Genomic DNA, 10,726 nt, shown 5'->3' with positions numbered 1-10,726 from the left:
GGCACACGGCACACGGCACACGGCACACGGCACACGGCACACGGCACTAACCCAGCCAGCTCCTAGAGTGAACAGGACCTCTGACACTCCTGTTTATATCTGTCAGCCAGGACACCCTGATTGGACCAGGTTAACAGCCGTGATCAGGGAACTGATATTCTATGAGGTCCACCTGCCTGAGCTCATTACAATCACCAGTCACTTTGACCCCATTGAATCATTTACTGACTGAACCGATGTGGTGGCTTGTTAAATGCATTCTGTTGTTAATACATTCTCACTGCATCTTTCCACCAGAATAAGGAAGATTTATTTTTACATAAATTCCTTTACAGACTGCTTTGGGATGAGTGTAAAAGTACACTGCACTAAATTTTCACTGCCTATTATTTTAACTTGCTTAAGATCTCAATTTCAAGCTCAGCATGTTCAACTGTCATTAAACACTTGACAACAGTTTTTTTTTCATCTCAGCAATATGCCTGCCATGGACAAAGTCCAATAACTTGGCATCTCCTACTGTCCTGCTTCTGTGAATGCCAGAGGGTGGCAATTTATTTCTGGTTTCCCAGTTCCATTTGAACATTTGCTGGTATTTGCAGGCTATGTACTAAGAATGGAAAGAAAGTTCAACCTGACTGCTTTAGCCTTGAATGTTTGATCAGGTTTTCAGATTAAGGAATTGTTTTTATGGGTGAGGAAACTGTTGATAAGTCATGCAAACGTCTCATCCTGTTGGCAATGCTGACATTCTGACTGATTGTCAACCTAACTTCTCAGTTCTGCCTGATAAAGATCTGTGATCACCAGTTTCAAGGTGATTTTTTGGTGTGACTGTTGCTGTGTTCACACAATGCTTTGTGCAGGGCCAGGAGAGCAGTAACACAGTGGCGATGTGACTGGGCTTGTAGCCAGAAGCACACATTAATGCTGATATGGGACGAAATCTTAATCTTCAAATGGAGGCTGGAACTGGGGTGCAGAACGCTGCACATAATTATTTTTCCTCCTGCCTTTCTGACCCAGTGCCATTTCTATGAGGCCTTATTACAGATTGGGAAGACCATATGATGCCAAATGTACATGCAATTATCCAAGATAGGGGGGTCACCACCTTTGTGAGAACCACAAGGAAATTGTATTTCCTCCAGCACAACATTTTCAGGCGGTAATGTAGGATTTTGAAAGCTCTGAAACAAAAACGGTCTCCATAGAGAGGTCATGATTAAAGGAGGGAGGGGGAGGGATGTCTGAGCTGTTTTAGCCTTTGGCTCCAATGCCAATGGGAAGCCCACATTGCCTCTTTTACAGAGGGATCACTGCATCTCAGGTACCCAACTGGACATCAGTGGGCCTTCCCTGCCATCAAGGACCCACAGGGATGAAACAGCCACCTATCCAAAGCTGCCAGTCAATCAGAAGCAGGCAGCTCTATGGGACATAAGGCCAGATGTTACAACATTCACTCAAGGTATGGGGATCATCGCTGAATTCCGGGCCATAGGCAGCAGGGGGCCGGATATGGGGTGGGGATCATGGGGGTAAGGAGGTCAGTATCAAGGGCAAGGAGTGGGGGTGGCTTTTCGGCTCTCAGTGTGCCATCCTTTCTGAATGCTGGGTTGGTTGATCAGGTAGTGAGAGCCTTTCAATAACAAACCCACCTCAGAAACTCACAGGCAAATCCCTACCAGTTTGCTTGCTCTGCACCCCACATGACAAGCCTCCCCACTCCCGCCCCCCCCAACCTCTGATGGTTTAATAGCAGTGCTGGCAGAATGGGGAACTTAAATGGTCATTAATTGCCCACTCATTGGCTGCAATGTTGGGCGAAGCAGGGAAGACTGTCCATAGGTCATAGGTTTAATCAGATGGAGATAGGATGCCAGTGGGATCCCACCTCCCATTCCACAACCCAATTAAATAGTCCCGACACCAATCTTGCCATGGAGGGGGGCATTCAATTCTTCTTGAGGAGTTAAGGACGTTCTGACAGGCAAGTGTAAAATGCTTTGACAACTTCAAGTATCACTACTTGTCACTTAGTGTAATGCAGCTTTATATTTAATACAGCGCATCAAAAAGGTAAGTTGAATCTCACATTGAACAGCATTGTGCAATTGTTGTCATGCATTACAGGCGAAGGTGTACAATGCAGGCTGTAAGTGACTCATGGCCTGTATTATGAGTAACACTTGCACTTCATGTCCAGATAATATAATGTCAAAATAGTTCTGTTGCTCTGTCACAATCCTTCGAGATTGATTAGAGTGCTGCTTTAATCACAGAGAGTGCTCCAATGGTTTTCTTACCAATTATTCAGTTTCAAAAATCAGATTGTCCTCTCTGCTTCAAGATGTTCACTGAACATGCCCGAGTTAAAAATCCTCATTGATTCATAATGCAGCTATTTGCAGAGAAAGATTTTTTTTTAAATTGAACACTATAATTCTTTTCCACATCCAATTGGTCAACAGAATGACACTAATTGATAGCTCTTTCAAAGACCTGACATTGACACAATGGGCTGATTGGCTCATATAGGTTCAACACAGAGGGAGGCCAATTTTATTCAGACCCATGCCAGGCAAAGCTGAGTCTGAGTCCTGTTTAATCAGACCAATTCTCTCAAGAATTTGAAGGATTTTAGTCCAGCCTTCGCAATGTAATTGACCCTCAGTAAACCATGGGTTTCACAACTTAATCAGGTCATAGTGCCCTGGCTGACAACCAAAAGCAGATACTTCCTTTTCCAACTTGTTTTCTCTTCAGCAACTATTTTAAGACTGCAAGTATTGAACAGGACTACAAATTATTCCAGGATACAATGCCAGCTTTCCTCAATTGCTCTAAATAACTCTTGGAGTAGAAGTTAGATAAGAGGAATAGCCAGCACAAAATCGATGCTGGTCTGTGAACAGGAGTGTTGGATTACATTATATAGTGAGTAAATCATTGATAATACAACTCTTTTTAATGCAAGCTTTTTCTAATGTCTTCTAATACATTTCATCATTATGACATTGCCTTCCATCTCTTTCACAGATTAAGGTTCTCAAACTGTGCACCAATTAGATAAGCAACAGCATTTTACATTTATCTGGCTCCCTCTTTGTTCTCTCCTCCGTTGACCAGGTAGTTTAGATGAGGGCTTCTCTGCTTATCACAGTGAATAGCAAAGATGCCATTGCACTATTTAAAGGCTTAGGGGAGGTGATGGCCTAGTGGTATTATTTCTAGACTATTAATCAAGAGACCTAGTTAGTCTGGGGACCCAGGCTCAAATCCTGCCATGACGAATCATGGAATTTGAATTTAATAAACATCTGGAATTAAGAGTCTAATGATGACCATGATTGATTGTCAGCGAAATACATTCTGGTTCACTAATGTCCTTTAGAGATTAGGAGTTCAAGCCTATATTCTCTGGAGTTTACTCGAATGAGAAGAGATCTAATTGAGATGTTAGAAGGTATTGATAAAGTAGATGTAGAAAGGATATTTCTTTATGTGGGGCAATCTAGAATGAGATGTTCTAGTTTTAGGATAAGGCATAGCAGATTGAAACCAGATGAGGAGAAATGACTTCTCTCAAAGGGTCATAAATCTGTGGAATTTACTACCCCAGTCTGTGGTAGATCCTGGGATATTGAGTAAATTTAAGGAGGAGATTGACAGACTTTTACTTAGTAATGGGTTAAAGGGCTATGGAGAGAGGGTAGGAAAGTGGAGTTGAGACTTAGATGAGATCAGCCATGATCGTATCAAATGGTGGAGCAGAGTTGTGGGATGAACTGTCTGCTCCAGCTCTGAGTTCTTGTGTTCTTTAGGAAAGAAAACTGCCATCTTTACCTGGTCTTGCCTCTATGTGACTCCCAGATCCACAGAAGTGTGAATGTCTCTTAGTGGTTCTCCAGGCATTTAGGGATGGGCTTTAAATACTGGCCTTGTCAGAGATGCCTAGATCCTGTAAATGAATAAAATGAGCAGGGAGCTCTCTATGTCCTCCAGACTGTTTCTCCCTCAGTCTGTATTCCTCCCAAACAACATTGTAGATGTACCTGCACCAGATGGACTGCAGTGGTTCAAGTAAGGGGCCCACCACTATCCACAAAGCCAATTAGGGATGGCCAACTGATACAAAAGTCACCAAAAACATCAACAGCCCATGAACAAATTAAACTGAGAAATAACTAGAATCACTGACTATCCAACTCATTGTCTCTATTGTAATTTGATAGGCACATAGCTAGAAAATCTGATGCAGAGTTTTTTTTAAATCTCAGTTTAATATATAGACAGGTATATGATTGCACTGTAGGTATTTTGCAGCTGTCTATTAACACTGCAAATGACCAGGTTAGTTAAAATACAGTATGACTGCTTGAAAAGAATGAAGATTTTTCTGTACAAGGTTCCCCGATGAGTAAACTTCCTTTCCAAATTTAGTGTCATTGAGGTTCAGTTTTCATAAACAGCAAAGCAGACCTTAAGAAGTGGAATAAATACTTGAAGTAGAATGGGGGTGGGTGGGAGGGAATGGCAGGACAGTAGGAAACCAAGAGGGGAGTGAGATTACAACCTCACTGGAGTCAGCGATGGACCAAATGGCCTAATTTCTCCAGTGGAGGTCAGTCAGTTCTGTTCAAGGAATATTTCTGCCTCAAATACCTAAGTACTCTCTTTTTTTAAACAAAAAGTAATTTTTTGCCTGACCACTTTGAGAAGAGGTTGAGGAAGAGCTGTGTGAGTTTCATTATTTAAAAAAAAAATAGAATGGAGCTTTCTTTGGTGTAAAAAAATTCTCACGGAGTCTGTGTACTCCTCTAGAGGTCGCGTTTCCCAATCACTTGGGTTAAATTCTGGTTTTGGCTGCAACGAATTCATTCTCAATGAAGAATAATGCAATGTAAAAGAACAATCGCAAACCGGGGGTGGGAGCGCGATTTGCGCAAAGTAATCGAACATATTTACAGGAACTGAGTCCCAGAATTAACCCACATTCTTCTCTGTGCCTCATCACTTCCCCCACCCTTTCCCCTGACCACCAGCACCACAGACTGTGTCTGCGTCCTCTTGCTGGGACGGGATGATTGTGTGAGTGAGTGAGGGACACACAAACAGACAGATAGCAGCAGTATCAGCCCGCTGCTCCCTCTCTTTCCAGTCTATCTCCAGCACAGGGAGGGAGAGGCACATCAAAGCCAATGGTAATGACTTACCTGGACAATGCACAACTCTCTAATCCGCCTGAAAGCAACACCGCATCGTTAGATCTGGAACAACAGGCGGTCGAATGCCGAAAGCAACAGGCTCTTTGCTTTAGAAAGAGAGAAAAAAATTACAGATGTATATAATCTTGATGCCAGTTTGCTTTTTTTTGCTCTCCCCAGTCCTTCCATTGATAGCAAGGGTCTTCTTCATACACAATTATTCAGTCTGCTTCGAAGAAGGGTTCCTTCTTCAAGTATCTCCGTTCACTTTGTTTTATCCCCTTCCTCAAAATCTCCACCAAGAGGAACTACGTGTTGTTTGCTGCAGATTTGTCAATCCAATGCTTCACTTGACGTTGTGGAGTTCTTCGTGCGGATTGCTTAGAGTGTCTTGTTTTTTTTTCTCTCTCTCCTTGGGTGATGTTTGCCTCCCGCAGTCTGTCTCTGCTCCTGTGTGTGTGTGTGTGTATGTGTGAGAATCCGATCTCACCCTCTCTTCCCTCCCACCCCCCAAACCAAAACTGCTACAAACGCTGGAAGATCAAGAATCTCTCTCTATCTCTGTGTACCTCCTGCTTACACCAGGGAGCATCAACAGGGAATCACCAATATCTGGGACAGTCCAGTCATATTATACACTCGCAGCCCTCGCCCTCTTAAAGGAGCTCTTAATACACACGGGGACCGGCCATTTATCGAATAGCAGAAACGAGAGAAGGTCTGTATTTCCCTTCACCAATACTGAACCAACAGCTTTAAAACATGCAAATACATTCACACGTTCGACATTTACAAAAGGAAAACTATTCTTCCATTTAACGCTTCCAAAGAAAACACTTCTGTTTATATCAGGATTTTATGGTGTCACTCTATCTGAAAGTGTCTCATAGCCAATTAATCCCTGTTTTCGATTTGCAATGAACCATTGAATCTCACAGTACAAGAGAAGTCCATTTATCAAATCTTTCTGTTTTAAAGCTAAAATCGGTCCCTTTTTAAGATGAACTCAACGGTCTGATTTAGGGCGAAAAATATTGAACATTATAAATAACAACTCAATTTTTTTAGGGGGGAGCCATAGGAACAGGAATAGACCATTCAGCCCCTCTCGCCTGCTTCACTGTTCAGTGAGAGCATTGCTGATCTGTGCCTCGACTATATTTGCATATTTTTATTCTTGTCCATTTACAGACTTTTTTTAAATGAGGTACCAATCCCAGTCTTGAAAATTTCAATTGATCCAGCATCTACAGCCATTTGGGAGAGGGAAATCCATGGCCCATGATGTTGAATAAATGCTTTCTGAGGTTCAAGCACTTGCCTGTATGGCTGGCCTGCCTGCACCTTTAGCCTTACAAATGTCAGGGAATATAACCATAGTTTGTATAATTTCTCCTCACAATTTAAGCCTTGGAAAGAAATAGCAAAACAACGCAGCCTTCAGCAGTCATTTTACATTCTCAGCATGTTCCAAAGTGCTTCACAGGTAACGAAGCACTTTTGAAGTGTCGTCACCCTTGTTTTGTAAAAAAACATGACAGCCACAATATTTTCCTGCATCCAAAAATTCTCACATAACTATCCAGGTATACAGTCTGTTCTTGGGGCATTGCTGTCATCTATAAATGCTCAAGACTTAAATTCATCAATCCATTTGTAGCTATGCTGATGCAGTGATTAGATACAAACTGTGTCACTTAATTATTCTAGCCAAGTCTCTCATGTGGCAATAGATTGAAGTTATGCAAAATCTATTCAAACGATCAGATTGCTTGCTACACTTGTTTATGAAAAATGGAATTAACACAGCATTTCTCAAAATGCAAAACAGACAATTCTTTTGGTTTAAAGTGCTTAAAACTGTGAATCAAATAATGAGCCACTTAGACTCTTGCAGGTGAGGAAACTTTATCTGACCAACAAATCAGCCTTTTTTCTAAGAGGATATTGTTGCATTGGAATGTAAAGTGCATCACTATGGTTTTGATATAGTGTGCTGGTTTAATGCAGTGCATTATAATGAGATTGTGTGGCACTCAAATTGCCACCTCAATATTTTTTGAATGCAGCATATCTTTGGGGAGGGAAATGTCAGTTCTCACACAATGGGCTGGATTTAATGACCTCCTTTGGCACAAGATGCCAGGCTGGGGCATTTGGGTGCCATGGTGTCGTTCCTGGTGACTACCCACTCATTGTCCCTTGTTGCTCCTGTCACAAGTTTATCTGCAGCGGGGAAGGAGTTGGGATATCCTCCTGTCCATGAGCCAACTGAGGCCCTTCAATCACCAATTAATGTCCACACAAGGACCTCCTTCTGCCCCTACTGAGATCTTGGCCATGACAGAGGATGCCAGGTTTCACTGAGCAGCCAAAGGTAGGATAGTGCTAACTTTATCCTCACCATGACACATCCCACCAACAATGGTAACTGCATTACTTTGGCACCAGCTCACTTTGAAAGAAGTTGGAACAGAGCTGCCAAAGACAGAATGGGAATAAGTTACTTGCAATATTGACCACAACAAGTGTAGGTAATTAACTGAGTGCATCTTAAATTTTCCTTGACTGAAATCTTGTAGCCATCACCCTCTCTTGCACAATTAGGCTTTGTTCTATTAATGTTTGATGCTAATTCACCAATGGTGAAGTGGTTTTAATGCTGTTAATGACTATGCATAGGACATTATCTTGCAACTATGCAACAGACCATCAGTTGGCATGGCATGGTATTGTAATGGAAAGAACAAAAAATTTTATTCCAGAGTGCCCTACACAACCTCCGGATGTCCCAAAGTGTTTTACACCAATTAATTGCTTTTGAAGCCCAGACACTGTTGTAATTTAGGAAATAGTGATATTCATTGAAGGGAGTCATTGGGAAAAGTTAATGTGTTGGCAATCAGCAGAGGGCAGACAAACAATCAATCAATTAACTGCACATTCCTTGACTGTAGCAGACTCAGAAACCAATAACACGCAAAGTACATTATAGACTTTCACACAATAGTTTTAAAGACATAAAAACTGAAAGAACTGCGGATGCTGTAAATCCGGAACAAAAACAAAGTTGCTGGAAAAGCTCAGCAGGTCTGGCAGCATCTGTGAAGGAAAAAACAGAGTTCACGTTTCGGGTCTGGTGACCCTTCCTCAGAACTTCGGTTTGTTTTGTTTTAAAGACATACCTGGCACATAGGAAAATGGCTATTGTTGTTGGAGGTCAGTCATCTCAGCTTCAGGACATCTCTGCAGGAGTTCCTCAGGGCAGTGTCCTAGGCCCAACCATCTTCAGCTGCTTCACCAATGACCTTCCCTCCATCATAAGGTCAGAAGTGGGGACGTTCACTGATGACTGCACAATGTTCAGCACCATTCACAACTCCTCAGGTAGTGAAGTGGTGCATGTTCAAATGCAATTAGATCTGGACAATATCCAGGCTTGGGCTGATAAGTGGCAAGTAACATTCACATCTGGCACAAATGCCAGACAATAACCATCTCCAATAAGGGACAATTTAACCACCATTAGTCAACATTGAATTGGTGTCACCATCACTGAATCTCCTACTATCAACATCCTGGGGGTAATCATTAATAACAAACTTACACGCACTCACCACATTAACACAGTGGCTACAAGAGCAGGCCAGCAGCTGGGAATACTGCAGTGAGTAACTCACCACCTGACTCCTCAAAGCCTGTCCACCATCTACAAGGCGGAGGTCAGGATTGTGATGGAATACTCTCCACCTGCCTGGATAGGTGTCACTCCAATAACACTCAAGAAGCTTGACACCATCCAGAGCAAAGCAGCCCGCTTGACTGACAACACATCCACAAGCATCCACTCCCTCCACCACTGATGTTCAGTAGCAGCAGTGTGTATGATCTTTAAGATGCACTGCAGAAATTCACCAAAGATCCATAGACAGCACCTACTAAACCCACGACCACTTCCATCTGAAAGGATAAGGGCAGCAGATGCTTGGGAACACCACCACCTCCAAGTTCCCCTCCAAGACACTTACCATCCTGACTTGGAAATATATCACCATTCCTTCACTGCCGCTGGGTCAAAATCCTGGAATTCCCTCCCTAATGGCATTGTGAGTCAAACTACAGCACATGGATTGCAGTGGTTCAAGAAGGCAGCTCACCACCACCTTCTCAAAGGCAGCTCAGGATGTGCCAACAGCGACGCTGACATCCCAGAACTGAATTTTTAAAAAATAAATGCAAACTATTAATAGGGCCGCTTCAGATCATGTAGCCATCACCATTTCTCGATCAAATACCAAAGTAAATATGGGCATTCAGTTTGTTTAAGAATGGAACAATACAAAAGATCTATAGACTTTTTGGCCAGCCTGTGTCTCTGCCTCATCCTGGCCTAAAGGAAGCTTCAAATCTCAATTGGTAGCAGATGGAAATGAATGGCTCCTGTCATTGTCCAGTTACATCCTGATGACTGTCTGAATCTCAGATGTTGGAATCAATATAAACAGCACCCATTTATTTGGAAAAAGGGCTTTGAACATATAAAAGTCACATCATGAGGGAGCCATGCTGTTATCTGCTTTCAAAATCAGTTTAAAGCTGCTTGCCTATAGTTCCATCAAAGCTAATTCAAGCAACCAAGGCGATTAACAGCAATAATTTGTAAGCGGTAGATGCTAACAGAGAGATGGACCTCACCAAACTGTTCTAACTTGAAGCTCACCTGAGAAACAACCTTCTGGAAAGTGAATGGCGTGAAATCTCACAGCCTAATGAGATTCCTTCAAATTAACTTTAAAGACCGTTACTTTAATATTAAAGTATCAACTTAATTCAAGAAACAAGGCCAGACACACAGGAGACCTGAGATCATAAATTGGAGACTAAGTCAACTTTAACTTATACATGTGTTTCATCTTTACCAGTGACAAATCTTTGTGTTTGTGTGAATACACATGTGTGAATGAGTGGGTGAAACATTTTGTTTCAAATTCTGTGTGTGAGAGAATAATTAACCTACTTTATTTCAAAACTCTCAAAATCTTACTGCTTGATTATTTATGCGTACTGAAGGTTAGAAAATTCATGTCTATTTTATACAAACAAGCTGATCACAGGGAATAAGGAAGAATATAAGTTCTGTCTGTGGCAATGACCACTTTTGTTCTGTTTGTTATGAACATGGTTTTTCACAGAATAAATCCTGTCATGACATATGGCAATTTTACATTGCTGTTTTCTGTTCTTATGCATATTTGGCTAACCATACAGAAATTTCCATTGTGGTGTTCATCTGTTGACAATAAAAATCTTGATTATACAAAAAGCAGCCTCTTCCATTGAGATTTCATATCAAGGGTTCACAGGTGATTGCTGAAACTGAACTCTTATCAGAACTCAATCGTCAGTTTCAGTAGCATAGCTGCATGCTAGTAAGGAATCTCCATCTGTGGACTGAACCCTTTGGACTACCATTTAATAAAGGACAAAGGAGGAAAACAGTTCTATACAATTTGGTG

At 41.9% G+C, this 10,726-nt stretch overlaps 1 protein-coding gene across 1 annotated transcript in view; it reads right to left on the bottom strand.

The window, feature by feature from the left end:
- Nucleotides 1-5,679, bottom strand: part of lrrc3ca (leucine rich repeat containing 3Ca) — a 58,270-nt gene extending 52,591 nt beyond the window's left edge. Inside the window, exon 1 of the mRNA XM_048614681.1 lies at nucleotides 5,220-5,679. The gene's annotated coding sequence lies outside the window, so the exon portion shown is untranslated. The remainder of the gene's footprint in view (nucleotides 1-5,219) is intronic.
- Nucleotides 5,680-10,726: the final 5,047 nt, after the last annotated feature.

The sequence above is a fragment of the Rhincodon typus genome, chromosome 30 (assembly GCF_021869965.1).
Source record: "Rhincodon typus isolate 14 chromosome 30, sRhiTyp1.1, whole genome shotgun sequence".
NCBI lineage: Eukaryota > Metazoa > Chordata > Chondrichthyes > Orectolobiformes > Rhincodontidae > Rhincodon > Rhincodon typus.
Note: the sequence above shows the minus strand (reverse complement) of the source record. Positions and strands in the feature narration are given on the sequence as shown.